Source organism: Suncus etruscus, chromosome 4 (genome assembly GCF_024139225.1).
Source record: "Suncus etruscus isolate mSunEtr1 chromosome 4, mSunEtr1.pri.cur, whole genome shotgun sequence".
In the NCBI taxonomy this organism is placed as follows: Eukaryota; Metazoa; Chordata; class Mammalia; order Eulipotyphla; family Soricidae; genus Suncus; species Suncus etruscus.
In genome coordinates, this window is record NC_064851.1 from 32,309,696 (window position 1) to 32,327,322 (window position 17,627).

The window sequence follows — 17,627 nt, forward strand, 5'->3', positions numbered from 1 at the left end:
TTAAAATGCACTACTTTGTCTGACTCACTGATACTTATTTGAGCACCTTGACTATGATTCTAACATACTTATTTTGCTATAGTAAGTGCATTGGAGTCCTTCAAGTTCTTTAAAAATATGAGACTTTGCGATTTTAAACTACCATAGAATGTTTTATTTGGTTATAAACTACCAAGCAATAACTCTTTAATATATTTTGCATCTTTGATTACATCTGAGATTTAGATTTAGTTGCTATTGTACCCATTGACTCATCGTTGATGTTTGATGCTTATGTAGAATAATTATAATTTGTTCATGTTAGTCTTGAACCCAGTAATACTAATTGTTATTTTATTTCAAATAGTGTATCTTTTCTTGAATTTTCTGTGTAAAATAGTGAATATATATTCTTCAGTAATTATAAGTATTTTTCCTTTTCCTCTCTTTGTATTTTTAATTTTAATTCTTTGATTTAGAATCAAGTACAATGTCAAATATTATTCATGAAACCAAGTGTCCTTGGATTCTGTTATATAAAAAAATAAATTTCCTTAATTTTAGCTCTAGTTCTGAATAAAACTTGCAATATTTGTTTATTGTATTATTATGGAGTATCTCTGCCTGTTTTTTCCCAAGCTTTATTAGCTCTCATGCAGAAAACTGATGATTTTCAACCATAGATAAAAGCAGTCCAAAATAGTTTCATTATTTTTTAACTTCTTCAGTAAATGTAATATTCGGAGTGCCTTTGTGACAATGAAAGTGATAAAAGTATTTGGGATTCATACACCTAAAGTATGAACCTTAAATGTCATGAGTATACTTACCTGGCAGGGGCGATTCCATCATCAGGAAGGTGGATTTCCCAGGGTGAGGCTCGCCCATTGCACTCTGGGCATGCTGACCCCTGCGATTTCCCCAAATGTGGGAAACTCGACTGCGTAATTTATGGTAGTGGGGGACTGCGTGCGCGCTCTCCCCTGAGGAAAAAAAAAATGTCATCTGTTTACTATACATTGTTAGTCAAAGTGAAAGTAAAACAAATCGAAAATGAGCAGGCTATATTGTTAATCTCTTTAGCTGTCTCCATCAAAATTAGTTTTGGCCATATTAATCAGAGATAGCATAAGGGACTAAAGCACATGCATTGCATTGAATGCAACTGACCTCAGTGCTATCCCTAGCACAACATGTTTCCCTAAGAATCCCAGATGCAGACTAATAAGCCCCTGAGTATCATTTCTTTTGGGTTTCAAATAATATCCCACCATCTGATCCATTAACTTAACTGGTAAGGTCACTGGTAGTGGCCCCTTGGCCTCCTGAGCACTTTTTCAGAGCATATATTACAAACTGTATTTCCATTCTTAGTTTGCTGAAAATTTACTTAATTTTCTTCTAATGATTAACATCATTATATTTTATTTAAAATTAAGAATTTATGTAGTATGGTAGATGATATTAATTTCATTTGATCTAATATATTACTGAGATACATTAATTTTGACACTATATGCCACTTATTTCATAAAATGTAGAATTAAATTTGTTGAATTTAAAATTTAGAAATGTCACACTGATTTAGTAAATGCATTTAACTATTTTATTATCTCATTAACTTACATTTTTATTATGTTTCCAGATATTTCAAATATATTTTGACTTCTTTCACTTATATTGTTATTACTTCAGAAAATAAAATGGGGTAGCGTCTTCTGCTTTACAAATATATGAAAATGATAAACAAAAATATAAAGATTAAAATAATTATTATTATTGCAAATTAAAATAATTTTCAATTGGAAGTTGAGAGATATATATAATGAACTTAAAATTATTTTAAAATCTTCTTTTGAATTATTTTTATAACTTTACTTTTGCATTTGAAAGTTAAGAGGTATATATAATGAATTTAAGAAAATTATTTTAAAATCTTCTTTTGCAATATTTTCATGTAAGATGCAACTTTGTCTCTTAGTATTTGATAAATTCTTTTACAACACATTTATGTTTGATCTATAATTTAGATTTATTGTAGTTTTTCTAAGTGGCTACACTTGGCACCTTCTTTCAAATTTATTATGACTATCTTGATAATGTCTAACATACATGATTTTTCAATGTTTGGAAAATAATCAGTATCATATATTTGAATAAATATATAAATGGTTTGAGTCATACTAAACAATTGTAACTGTAGACTCTACATTTCCCTTACTATGAAAACTTTGAGGCATGTCCTTTCTCCATTTTCTCTGTTTTCTTTCATTCATTAAATGAATGAAACAAAAATGGAAAGAAGGCAATTTTTAAGAGATATTTCATCATCTTTTTGTAATACCTTTGTAAAAGCAATATGTGGCATTCAGTAAACCTATGATTCTAACTCCTTCAAACTTTTTTCCATAGCAACTACAAACTTAGCAACCTTGTGATTCTCTCATCAGTTATTTTAGGTGACTCACCAAGTTTTATATAGAACAGCAGAATTCTTCATCCTTACAATTTGCTATAATATATTTTGCATTGCATCTCAAATGACTAATTTAATAATACTTAGAGCAAATTTATCTTTATAGTATATGTATATGTACTCCTGAGAATTTTTTCTCTTTTTAAATTCATACACCATAGTTACAATATTGTTCATAATACTTATTATTTCCACAGATAAAGTTGTTTATGATTACAAAAGCTTTTACCAGTGAACATATGGACTACCAATGTCCCCAGTTTCACTCTCACCCTTCCCGATGCCCTCTGTCCTTCCTATCTCTGGGGCACACATTTTTCTTCTCTCTATTTCTCCATATATACATAAAACTTTCTCTCTCTTTCTTTTTTCCTCTCAGATACTTCAGTTTGCAGTACTGTGCACATTTCCTGCTACCAGTGTTCCCAGTTTCTATCACATCCTCCCTACCCTGCCTGCCTTTTACTTTACAGATATTTCCTTCTCTCTCTTTCTCTTGATCTCATATTTTGTCACTGTGGCTTGTAATATTGCTAATTAAGGGTACCATGCAAATCGCATTATCTCCTTTCCGCACCCAGTTCTTGTCCAGAGGGACCAATTCCAACCATCACAGTCACCACGGACCATCACTACCTTAACTGCATTCACTACTCTTTGTGGCAATCTTCCTAAAATGGACTGGTTCTTCTGATCCTCATCTGTATTGCCTCTGGATATTATATTACCATACAATATTTTCTTTTTAATTTCTTGGAAGGTACACCCAGCGATACTCAGTAGTACTCTTGGCTCTAAGCTCAGAAATCACTCCTGACAGGCTCAGGGGACCATATGGGATGGCAGGGATCAAACCCAGGTCAGTCCCAAGTTGACTGCTTGCAAGGCAAACAAACACCCTACCACTGTGCTATTACTCTGGCCCCTTTTATTTTTCTTCTACCCACAAATCACAAAACAGTGATATTATTCTGTTCCTCTCCTTCTGACTCATTTTACTCAGCATAGTCTACATATCTTTTTATCCATCTTTCTACCCATGCATCACCTTTTATTCTTTCCTTACTTCCTTGCTTCCTTCCTTCCTTCCTGTCTTCCTTCCCTTCCTTCCTTGCTTCCTTCCTTCCTTCCTTCCTTCCTTCCTGTCTTCCTTCCCTTCCTTCCTTCCCTTCCTTCCCTCCTTCCTTCCTTCCTTCCTTCCTTCCTTCCTTCCTTCCTTCCTTCCTTCCTTCCTTCCTTCCTTCCTTCCTTCCTTCCTTCCTTCCTTCCTTCCTTCCTTCCTTCCTTCCTTCCTTCCTTCCTTCCTTCCTTCCTTCCACAAGAGTCCAAATCAAATCCTCTATAAAACTCTGAGCTCTGGACTCTATCTTTTCTCTCTTTGTATTGAGACCACACTTAACAGTACTAGGGCTAACTTACTGGCTTTGTGCTCAGGGACCACTCCTGGTGGATGAACTCTATTTTTAGTTGCTCCAAAAATTATAGCAAAAAGTGTTCTTAATCATGGTGCTTAAATAAAGATATTATAAAAATAAAAAAATTATTTAGAAAAACACAAGTGTACGTATTTTAAAGTTATATAATTATAAAAGCTTTTTACAAATTTAATTTTATAGGACACTGCAAATGAGCTACAAGTTTTTTATCTTATAAAGGTATGTGAATGGACCTTGAGGTGGCTGTTAAAAAAAGTCCACATATCTGATGAAAAGATAAAGGAAAAAAAAACAATTGCTAGCATGTTCTGAGATATTAAAACTGTGTTCAAGATCCACTGAGATATAATTCTACCAACTTCTACACTCTGTAGCTCAGTTGATAGGTTGTAACGATTCAAATTTCTAATCTGAAACTGCCTTGCTTACTTTCAAACAAAATTTCCACTTACTGTTTTCTTCTTAAAATAATCTCTTTCATCCACATATTTTCAACCTAACTCCTACTCCTTTAAAGATCATATTAAACATCATCTCCTATTTATTTAAAACCTCTATTACAGTGTGCATAATATTATTATGTATTTCTACTTAACTATGTTATTTATGTTTTTTAATTCTGAATATATCATACTTGGTAAATTATTTTTCATTTTCCTTATTAGATTTTAATCTCCATAAAGTAATGGAACATATTTATCTTCTGCACTGCTATTTCCCCAGCAACATTCTCTTGTATGTTAAATCAATCCATTAAAAATGCATTTAGTTGCATCTTACATGAGAATATTGCAAAAGAAGATTTTAAAATAATTTTCTTAAATTCATTATATATACCTCTTAACTTCCAAATGCAAAAGTAAAGTTATAAAAATAATTCACAAGAAGATTTTAAAATAATTTTAAGTTCATTATATATATATCTTTCAACTTCCAATTGCAAAAAGTAAAGTTAATATGACTTTTGAATAATTGTTGTTTTTAAAATCAATTTAGAATCATTTATATGAAAATTCAAATTATTACATTTCGATGAACATGCTCCAGGAAATGAATGGCAATTAAATCAAATTAAATCTCATTTACTGAGACTGAAAGATAGATAGTATAGCATCCATTTATCCCAAGTTTTATGCCAGGCATCACCTGGTCAAAGGATAGGTTGCTGTAGAGGCTCCCAAATACTGATTGGATGTCTAGGTTATCCCTAACATCACAGGGCCTGAATATCACCACATCTCAGGACTCATCCAGTTACTAATGAGCTCCAGTGAAGCTTTGGGGTTACTGAGCACTGTTTGAGAGCACCCAAACAGCAGGTATCTTTAATAGAAAGTATAGCACATTAAATTCTCACCACTGATGGTTTAGAAAATACAAAATGAAAGTATCCTTTCTTTAAAGAACTAAAATTTATGGGGCCAGAGAGATAACACAGGGGTAGGGAGTTTGCTTTACATGCAGGAAGGATGCATCCCTGCATCCCAAATGGTCCCCTGAGTCTTCCAGGAGCCAGAAGTAACTCTTGAGTGACACCGGTGTGACCCAAAAATCATAACCCACCCCGAAAAAAAGAAACTGAAATTTAGTTTATCAGTAGTTGGAAATGTTATGTCAATACAAAATATAAATGACTGCTATAATCAACAAACATATTGTCATTTTATCTTGCTAGAATTTGTTATCAGACTAGAATTGGTTTTTAAAGATATTTGTCAAATGGATGTCTATGAGTTTTATATAAATTGTCCTTTTTATGTATAATTGTTTTGTTATTTTATTTGTTTGTAACCACAATAGTAGCTAATCAAGAAGAAATTGCCCTACCTTTAATTAACAAAATGTACGTTAGGAATTCAGAGCCTTTAAATTGACAGCACTGCAGTACTTTCATTTGAGACACTGAAGTTGTCTTTTGGACAGGTTAATTATCTCTTCTCCCACATTCACTGGTATCTACATGCTTCAAGTTAAATTTTCAGGAAGCAACATACATGAATTCCATTATGTCAGCATTCTGTAGAAAGATCTAGCGTAAATTATTTCTGCTATTAGGACTGAAGATTTTATAGATTAGCAGTATTCATACTTTAGTTAAAAGCATGTAAAGAATCCATCCATTATTTTTCCAATGCGCCTAAACATAAGAGATGATATCTTTCTTCAGATTTGAGCCAAGAAAACTTTTTGTATCTGAAGGCATCCTTGGGAGAACCACATTTTTCCCCCTTGTACTTTGGTTGCCAAAAAGAACAGACATAAATTCAATGTTTATCTGTCATGATTGACTAGGCCCAGGTTCCAGATAATAGCAATTCTTCTGTAACTTTAAAATACTTTCTTTCTACCCCACCCTCTTGGCCGACCCTGGAATGAATCTTTAACAGAATTGCTTGACATTGTGTTAAAGCTGACTCCAATTCTTTAGAAAGCCATCATACAAAACTAATGAAAAGCACTATGTATACATACTAAATAACCAAATAAGTATGATAAACACATAATCATGTACTCAATATATAATGTATTATCAATGAAGAATGACCTTGTTTTTATGCTATCATTGATTTTTATATAGTCTTTTTATTTGAACTGAAAAAGCTAATGAATGTCCTGAGCAGTTTTTTTTTTTTTTTTTAAAGCAAAACAGTCAATGGGGTCTGAATGATAGCATAGTAGTGGAGCGTTTGCCTTGCTAGCTGCTAACCTGGGACAGAGTTGGGTCCCACATTTCCGAGCCTGCCAGGAGCGATTTCTGATCACAGAGTCAGAGTAACCTCTGAATGCCACCGGGAATTTGTTTAAGCACTTGGTGCCTGTGGCCAACTCAGGTTTAACCAATGACCCTACCTGATCCTCTGAGATAAATCTCTGAGCACTGCCAACAGTGTCTCCTGAGCACAGCGCTAAGAGAAGTTTGTGCCTCCAGATATAGCCCTCAAACAATGTATAAGCAAAAATAAAAATATTACCGTTTTGACTTTGTATTCAATTTTAATGTTCATATAAAATATCTTTGTATCAGTTGGAAGGCAGAATCTAGCTTTTTTCGTTTTCTTTTTTCACTTTTACTTTTTGCAAACATTCAATTGTTTTAGCAGCATTTATTTATAATTTTATTGTTCTTATGCTGATTGAAGGTTTTAAAGAAAGGGTCATGCATAATTCTAAGGAACTGATGGTAGATTTTAAATTCCATTTCACTTTTCTGGTAGCTCTCTTTTGATACCACACACGCATTCCCTGCCTACCCTCTTATTTTACTTTGTAGCCTCTTTTTAAATATTTTCTAGCTTATTTTCTTCTTTAGATTATTTTCCTTTCTTTTTTTTTTTTTTTTTTTTTTTTTTTTTTGGTTTTTGGGCCACACCCGGTAACGCTCAGGGGTTACTCCTGGCTATGCGCTCAGAAGTCGCTCCTGGCTTGGGGGACCATATGGGACGCCGGGGGATCGAACCGCGGTCCGTCTCCTAGGCTAGCGCAGGTAAGGCAGGCACCTTACCTCCAGCGCCACCGCCCGGCCCCCGATTATTTTCCTTTCAACATAAACTACCGTTAGGTATATATTTCTTATTGGAATTTTAATAATAAATATATTAAACATGTCACTCATTTTAGAAATCTGTTTCTATTTTTACTATAGGAATTTTCATTTTTGTTTTTGTTTTTGGGTCACAACCGGTGGTGCTCAGGGTTACTCCTGGCTCTGTGCTCAGAAATCGCTCCTGGCAGGCACAGGAGACATTTTGGGATGCCTGGATTTATTTGAACCACCATCTGTCCTAGATAGGCTGCATGCAAGGCAAACGCCCTTCCGCTGTTCTAATTTAGTAGCCTATTGTGTTTCTTGCTAGTGGAGCCTATGTCTCCAAAACGAGATGGTGTGATGCAGGTCTAGAGGCAAATGTTGACACAGGAAATAATCTACACCATGAAGAGGTACAAGAATGGGTTCAGGAAATCCAGCACTCAAGCAAGGTATTCAACCACCCAAGCTTTCTGCTTCTAGGAAGAAATGCAGCTCAGTTGAAGAAGATCGAGGAATGAATGAGCCTCACCCTTTCTCAGACTCCTGTTTTTATTGACAAGAATCAGGCCATACCCTAGGATGGGAGAGGAATACCAAATGGAAAATAATCCAATATCCCATCACCAGATCACACTCTAGGGTGGAGTATGAATATTGATTAGGGTAGTAAACCAGTAAACTAACAAGTTTCTAAGATTTTTTTAATTTATTTCATCAGAGATTTTATAGCTTTTAACGTACAAATATACTCATTAGTAGAATGTCACATAGTATTGAATTTATCATTTGTGTGTTTTGATATTGATTTTTGTGCCACACTGAGTGGTGCTCAATGCTAACTCCTGGCTTTGCACGCAGAAATCACTTTTGGGAAGATTTAGAAGACAAATGTGGTGCCAGAAACTGAATCCCAGTTGGCTTTTCGCAAGACAAGCACCTTACACAATCTACTGTTTCTCTGGCTTCATGTTTTAAGTGGCTGTAAAAAAAAAACCCACTACATTATAATTGTGATGAATCTATCATTCCTTTAAATTTATTGAATACTTGTTGAATAAACTATTTCTGTTAGTTTCTTTAAGATACAGTATGAAATATTTGTATCAAATATAAGTAAAATGTTATTTTTCTCATTTTAAGCTGTATGCTGTTATTTTTTATAGCTCTATCTTCTCCCTTTCTACTTAATTCCTTCCCTTTGATACCAATATTATTTCTTATATAATGAATTAGGGAGTAAACATTTTTATTTTAAAATTGTTATTTTTTTTTAATGTGGGCATATAGCACTGTGTGTTTTCCTTTCAGCTAAATTCTCATATATTCTGTACTAAGTAGAATAGATTCTCAGTTTAAGGTATGTTTTATTATTTATTTTCCGCTGGTTCAATGAATGTTAAAATATTCTTGAGAATACCACATTGCCACATGGGTTATTTATAAATATGTGGTTTACTCTCAAAGTGTTTGGGAATTTTCTTGACACTTTCATATGCAATTTTTGGGTAGCATTATAAGAAAAATATTTACATGATTATAAATACTTTTAGTTTATCAAGTTTGATTTATGTTCCAGGGTATGGTTACATTGCCATATAACTCATTCATTCTTGAGTTTTCTGTTGTTAAATGAAATATTCTATATATGTTATTGTATTTTTGTTAGAAGTTTTGTGGGTATGATACTAGGATGGTTTTCTGTATATTATCTATAGTTTAAAGAAATAGATTGAGGGGCCAGCGAGGTGGCACTAGAGGTGAGGTGTCTGCCTTGCAAGCGCTAGCCAAGGAAGGACCGCGGTTCAACCCCCCAGCATCCCATATGGTCCCCCCAAGCCAGGGGCAATTTCTGAGAGCTTAGCCAGGAGTAACCCCTGAGCATCAAATGGATGAGGCCCTAAAAACAAACAAAAAACAAACAAACAAAAAAAGAAATAGATTGAGAAATAAAGAGATGTTATATATGTAAATATAATCATAGACTGCCTATTTTTTAATTCAGGTATTATAGAATTTTGTCTCACATTTTAGTTAATAGTTTTGGTGTTTGAACCAAACAGAAATTAGTATTTATATATTATAAATACTATAAATATATACTTACATATAAATACTATAGATATATATTATAAATATTATAAATAATTATAAATTAGTATTTATATTGATCTTACTCTTTATATATATACACATATATACATACATAAAATATATGTTAGCATACCTTGATCTGCATTTACTTTATCAACTATTTCTATATCTATATTTCTTTCTCTTTTTGCTTTGTTTTTGGGTCATGCCTAGCTGTGCTTAGGAATTACTCCTGCTAGGTTTGAGGGGTCATTCTGAATGCCAGGGATGAATACCGGGTGGTCTCATGCAAAATAAGCATTGTTATCCACAGTACTATCTGTCTAGTTGCTACACTAAGATTTTAAATGTAGGGCCCAAAGAAATAGTACAGCAGGTATTTCACTTGTCATGCATACAACTGACTCAGGTTCAAGCTCGACATCCCTCTCCTGACTACTGCCAGGTGTGGCCCAAACACCCCTCCTCCAAGTTTTCTTTGCATGATATATGTTTTTACATTGCTTTTTATCTGAAAAGATGTAATGGACACTTACTAAAAACAAAGCTGTATTAGGCTTTAATTATCCACTGTGTACCTGATTATTCTGAACATTATCTGTTAATATCTAAGCTCTTCACTGTAAAATTACATATTTATACAATTATGTTGATAAGATCCAGCACAGAATTGAGAGAAAATGTATCTATCATATATGCTAAAGGAATTTTCTGAGTCTTCAAATGATCAGAATTTTATTTCATGAAAAATTTTATTTGACTTGATGAAAAGATATATAATCCATGCTGACAAGTGAATTAACTTTGCATGATGCTTTCAACTGCATTGCCAATCAGATAATATAAAATATTATGTAAATCCATAATTATTTCTTCTAGTACTAATGTAAGAAAGACCAAAAACAAAAGTTTTATCACCTGACTTGTCACATAATTTCCATTACTATTATCCCAAAATAACAACAAAACTGCATGGAAATCTTTGTTAATTTTTGTATTAAAATATTAATTTAAAACACTATTTTAAAAGCTTAGTTATAAATTAATAAAATAATATTAAAGATCATATTGCTTTATAGGGGAGTTTCAAGAGATAAAATATAATCTTACCTCTCTAGGTATCTTTCTGAGGTATTAAAATTCAAATATAAAAAGATTAGGTATATAAGGCTGGAAAGACAATACTGTTTTCACTTGACCTTTCTGTGATCAATCCCTAGCATCCTATATGGTCCCCAGAACACCATCAGTAATAAGTCTTCAGCTTAGAACCAGGAATAACCCCAGAGCATTCCTGTGTTCTAAATTAAATTAAAAATTAAATAATATGATTTATAGTTTCATTCATGAAATTATCTTCAGAAATGCCCAAAAACAATGGGAACAAAATACATGAGAACTGTTATTCAGCAAGAAGCATGCCACCTGAGTGGGCTGAGGAACTGGACAGGAAAGGGGCAAGACTATTATATAGATAAATATTCAACTGAGAGGAAAGGCTGAAAAGTGGTATAGCTTTATGTATGAAACCTGATCAGCCACACATTTGTAAACATGCAAAAGCTAAAAAATACTTCTCATAGAAGTAGACTAGTGATTGGAAGGTAGATGTGGGTGAGGAATGTAGGGAAATTGATGGAGGGAAGTAGACACCGGTGAAAGGATGGCAGTTGAAAAATTGTACGCCTTAAACCCAATCATCATAAATAGCATTGTAATTTCAAGGTGACTAAATTTTTTTTAAAAAGGTAGAAAGAAATATCACACTTTTTACTGAAACAATGTTATGGCTCTCTTTAGAGTAAATCCTAAGGACAATAAGCTGTTGTTTAACTTGGGCCATCTTTTTTCAAAGTTGGTGTTCTACCAGATTGTGAGAGAGGAAGAAACAAAATGAAAGCTGGTTATTAACTGGTGATATGGGTGATATGCCAGTAATACCACTAGTTATTAGAGAGAGGTTAATAAAATAGTGATATGTTATAGTATAACTAACCAAATTATAAAATAAAAATCTGTTGATATCATCTGCTATTGTGAACATGAGAAAGAGTTTTTTCAGACGTTGTTGCAATTTATTTACTTTGGTCTGAGGTTCATACCCAGTAATGGCCCCTAGTTCTGTGATCAGGGATTACTCTTAGAAATGCTAAGGGGACCAGGTTCACTGCCATGAGTGTGTTTACTTGAAAGGTAAGCACTTTAATTGCTTTACTATTTATCCAGCCCCTACTGCTGCGGTGTGTCGAATTGTAAGTATATGCTGAAAATATTTTTTGTATACCTTATAACTAAAAATGCAACTATCATCCAACATAGCAATTGCCAAGAAAATAATTGCCATTACATCACAAGGGTTTATACATAAATGCAAACTTCAGCAGTTTGTAATAGTTAAGAATTAGAAACAGACCAAATATCCTTAAATGTGTGAAAAGATAAATAATATGTGATATATTGATGCTATTAATTTATTACTAAGTAATGAATAAGGAAAAATCTTGATATATGTAGCAACCCTGATGATCTCAGGATTACTATTGCTTAATGAAAATTACCAAATTGAAAAGATAATAACAAATTACATGATTCTACTTACATAACATTCTTGAAATATCAAAATCATAGAAATGAACAAATAAATGGATGTTTTAAAGGTGAAAAGTAGGGGGCTCATAAAAAACAATAAATGTATTCCTTTTGTGACTAAATTAGGATATATATTTTGCACTACTATGTGAATAGACTGGTTTAAATATTGGTCTTTGAATTAAAAATATATTATCAGTGCAGTCTAATAGAAAAATATATGAAAAATAACTATGTAATTTCTTTGTGAAAAAATATAACGTTGTGAGTCCAAAAATGTTGATATTGTAGTTTTTTAATCATAAAATGTTCCAACACCTATATCACCACCAATATGACCTTCTTTCTATGTTCCCAATTTCTTACTCTCCATCCCAGATATCCTTCTTGCAAGCACAAATAAATTTACCTCAGTTTATATTCACAACATGAAGATAAATGATTTTCTTTTCTTTTCTTTTCTTTTTTTTTTTTTTTTTTTTTTTTGTTTTTTTGTTTTTGGGTCACATCAGGCTGCGCTCAGAGGTTACTCTGGCTCTACACTCAAGAAACTATTCCTGGCGGGCTTGGTCGTCCATATGGGATGCCGGAATTCGAACCACCATCCATTTGCATGCAAGGCGAATGCCCTACCTCCATGCTATCTCTCCAGTCCAATAAATGATTTTCTTAATTAGTTAATTTCTTGGGAAAAGTTGATTGTTTTGAGAATGATGTATTTTATTTAAACTTTGATGTGGTACAGCCAAGTTTGTACAGTAGTTTCAGGCATCCAATATTACAATACCAATCTCATCACCAGTGTGACTTTACCTCTTTCAATGTCTTTAATTTCCTTACCACCTTCAGCCTGTCCCTTTAGCTGACACATAACAACTTTAATTCATATTACTTGTTCTAACAATACTTAAAGACATAGTAAATGGAATTATCAGGAAATAAATCAATAATGTTCAATTTATATGATAATGTATGAGAGTCAGGGTTCTAATTTATTTTCATAAGTGAAGCAACAATAAGATTCATTTGTTAGCACAAAGAAAAATACATTCTAAAATATAAACAAGGAGCTAGACTGGAATTTTTATACTACAAAAATAATTGAAAACAATCTACTGGATGGAAATTATGGCAGATTATTGATATATGAAAACATGAAGGTATTATATAGACAATGTTAAAACATAAATCTTCACACCTAAAACTTATGCAATGTTATAAATGAATATCACCTTAAATTTTAAAGATCTAAGAATAATTAAGTGACAAGAGATTAGAACAAAAAAAAAAACAGTATCAGGAAGAAATATACCCAGATTTAAGCAGTTTTCTTTATATTTTTTTCTCCACATCCCTCCAAATATACATGCTGAGAACTTTGTTGAATTTTGTTATAGGTAAGAATCTGAGGAATTGAATTTGTCCTGTATAAGGAGCCATGTCTTAGATGAAACTATTGGCAAAGGATTTGCAAGCATCTGAAGTGATGATATTAAAGATTTAAAAAGTGTCAACTAAATATTGATTTTAAACATTCTTTAAAATTTAATAACTTTAATTAGAAAAGAAATGTTTAAATATTAAAATATTTTAAAATAAAACAGAGCATAAAATATTAAGGTATTTTAATAAGCACTGTGGTGTAAAATAATCATAACCTAAATTGTTTTTTAAATGTATATAAAATTATGATTTCTTTATAGCAGGCTGGAAACAGTGATTCTAAGAAAGAATTGTGTCTGTCTAATTGCTCATATGTGAATATTGGTAAGACTCACTCTGTGACAGATATTGGCTATTTCTAAAATTGTAAAATTTTGTCAGAGCAGCACAACATGAATTGCTAAGTATGATGCATTGCTAAAATACACACAAATACTTTGAATTCTAACCATGTTAATATAACATCTATACTTCATTCAGTAGGCATAACAGCAATCAGATATACTGAGAGAAAGTAAAATAAAATGAAAGAAAAAAATAGAACTTAGAGGTGATTTCAAGAGCTCAGACAATTCAGAAGTTAACCAATTAAGTTATTCAAATTCCTGACTATAGAAAAATATTCAAAATAAAAAATAAAACAGAGGATGTAAAGATGCATACACCAGTTTAAAATAAGACAACCTTTGTCTAATTGAAGTTCTTAAAGAAATGAAAGTAAATAAGCAATAATAATATTTGAAAATAATGGCTAAAAACATTTTGTACCAATAGTTTCAGGATACTCACAACAGCACTAAATCATGATTTATAATGTGTATAAAAATACACCCTAAATTTACTATGTACATCAATATGCTAATAAGAGAAATTCTTGTAAACAGATGTGTCAATAAAAAATAATAGTAAGACTTACAGCTAGCTACTTACCAAAAAAACAGGAGCTAGAAGAAATGGAATTGGCATATTTTGAGCAGTAAAATCTTGAATTTAGTTTTATTGAATATCTAGAGATAAAAGCAAAGGTAAGGTAAATTTAAGGTAATTTTTCATTAGCAAACTTGAAACAATAAAATTTCTAATAGAAAATGTATAAAAACAACATGTTGAATTTTCAATGCATTAAACAGCAATTTATAAAATTTGATTGTGAAAGAATAACTGCACATTTGCAGCATCTGTGTTAGTGCTACTAAATATTTAGAAGGGCTTCTGTGTTTAGATAGTATCTTTAATTGAATGAAATTAATGCTATTTTATTCAATAAATATGTAAAGTTAAGATCAATTTAACGCAATTAAGTTATGCATTGTGAGAATAAAGAGTTTTACTTAGTGAAAGCTTCTATTCCTGTCACATAGTATTGTGCCTTTTTTATCCACACATTTACAAGGAAGACATTTGAAATTTGGGTGGGGGTGGAACAAGAGGGTAACTAGAAAAGTTGGTTATGGAAAATGAATATTTGTGGAGGATCAGGTGCGGAACATTGTTTGACTAAAATTCAACTTCAACAACTTTTATTCTGTGTATCATGGTGACTTTATAAAAATATATAAAATAAAAACAAAATGAAAACATTTTGAAAATTTAAAATGATGTTTAATGCGAAACATAAAGAGTGAGGTTTACTGGTGGCTTATTTTAGAGATAAAAATATAATGATTCCATTAAAACAATTTTAATTAATACCATATAAACATTTCATTAAGCTAAAATGATGAGTATGTACATATACCAAAAACATACATAAGTTTTAGCTTATTAGACAATACATTGAAAACTCAATCATGATTTATTCTATGAGGTATTAGTTTTTTTCTTGTTATCTGTGATATTTATCATTGTGTTTGCACCTTACAAAAACAGCTAATTTATCATTTAATCTGTATTTATGTTTTAGTCAAGTAATATTAGATAGAAGTTTTGAGTGATTTTCAGTATTTTTTACTAACATGCTTGTAAACTTGCTGTCTGATTGCCTTTTTTAATGTTTTTCACTTTTTTATATTAATAATTTTTATTTTGACCAAAGTGGACTACAAATCATTCATAGTAGTATTTCAGGTACACAGTGACATTTTCACTTTTATCTTAAACTATTTTTCAAAGATAAAAAAGTGAATCTTAGTGTAAAGATAAGTAACACACATTGTTGATAACAATGTTGATTAAAGAAAAATTAAAGACACTTAGATGTTGGCTTTTACAAGTTGCTTAGTGAATCTCTTATTGACTTTTTAAATATAAATGAGCACAAAAGATATACCAAAATCTAAGGAATGAATACAGCAGGAGGTTGAGTTAAAACAAAAAGTGGAAGGAGGAGGAGTGGTGTTGGACCGAAGACAAGAAAGCCATGAGCTGGCAAGAGTAATTAGAACAAAATGAGCATATATAAAAGGAGCAGTGTGACTTTGGCACTAACATGCAATCTCAGATGCTGTATTTGGTACTTAGGTTATGTTCAGTTAGCTGTTTGTGGATTTTCAAAATTAGGAGAGCATGCAAAGTTCCCACAAGGATGGATATATGAGAGGTGAGAAACAGATTTTCAGGCTTCTTTCCCACATTTTGCCTTAAAATTCACTACATACACATTACAAGAAAAAGGGACAGTCTGAACTATATTTCAAGGTACAAAATAAATACATGTGACATAGTCATGCTTGCCAAGATATCAGAATTATCTTCCTCTACAAATTTTAGTGGCACAATAAGATAGAAAAATGCATCAATTTTATGAATTCTGTTCTTTAAAAGATGTTAATTCATATCATGATCATCTGCATTGAGTCAGGTTAATAGTATTAAATGAACATTTTCCCCCAAAGTTTATCAATTATTTCTTTGATTTGATATCAAAGAAACTCAAAAAAGACAATTTAAAGGCTAAGAGATTCTATTAAAAAAAGATCTGATATGACTAAAGAAGGAGTAATACATCACCAAGAGGATCGATTGTTACTTCTCTGTCAAAAAGCCAAGGTAAATTCATAACTATGCAATAAAAATAGCTAACATTTACTGAGTACTGACTATATGTCAAGAATTCTTTTAAGGATTGTATGCACTCATTTAATTATCAAACTATAACTTGTTGATTTGTATCATTTTTTCACTTAATTGAATAGTAATTTGGTAGATATAATGTTGAATAATTTGCAGAGACTACATTCTTGGCAAATGGCAAAGCCAGAATTCAATTTCAAGTTTTATGCTATTCCAAGATTGACATGTTTTGTCTGACATATGAGGCTTAAACATGATAGAACTCTATTGATAATCTTAATGAAACATTTTAAACTCACCTTGTTACCTAAGAAAATTGCACCTTACCCCCCCCCCTATATCTTTCCATTGAAATGAATTATTTATAAAAAATCAACTCTGTGTATTTTTCTATTCTTGGTATCTAATAATGTGTCATGATTAAAGGGCATTTATATTGATTAAATACTATACAACTATAGTACTTATAATGTTAGAATCTTATATGTCTCAACAAGCAATGCTGAAGAAATGAATTAGAATTTAACTGAATGCTCAATTCTATAGCAGATATGGTGTAATTAGAAAGAAACGAAAGCCACAAGTTATAATCGTTATTGATTTTTGGAGGATTGGGCTACACCTAGCAGTGCTCAGGGGTTGCCCCTGGCTCTGTGGCCAGGGATCATCCCTGATGGTGCTCAGGTAATAAATGGGATGCCAGTGATCAAACTTTGTTCTGCTTCATGCAAGGCAAATGCCCTACCCACTGTGCTATCGGTCCAGGCCTATAATTCCTATTGCTTCTGATATGTTTAAAATGTCTGCCTTTAGATTACTTTCTTTAATTCAAAGACTGCTTCCAAATATAATTCAATTGAAATAACTAAATGTTTTAGTGTGTGTCATTTTTCATTTTTCTTATTTTCCTTTCACTTTATCCTGATGCAGCAGACTGGCTCACAGCCACCTCCCCTCTATTTCTGGAGCTGGAAATACTATTCTGTGTTTTCACAGATTGTTTAAACATGAGGTGCTGAAATAAAAGCTTTCCCCAGATACATATCAAAAGGTAACGCATTCTTGCAGAGAT

At 32.0% G+C, this 17,627-nt stretch overlaps 1 non-coding gene across 1 annotated transcript; it reads left to right on the forward strand.

Annotated features, from left to right (window-relative positions):
- The first annotated feature begins 801 nt into the window (after positions 1-801).
- On the forward strand, positions 802-965 carry LOC126008470 (U1 spliceosomal RNA). The gene has a single exon (XR_007495799.1). It is a non-coding gene; the product is annotated as a U1 spliceosomal RNA (small nuclear RNA).
- Positions 966-17,627: the final 16,662 nt, after the last annotated feature.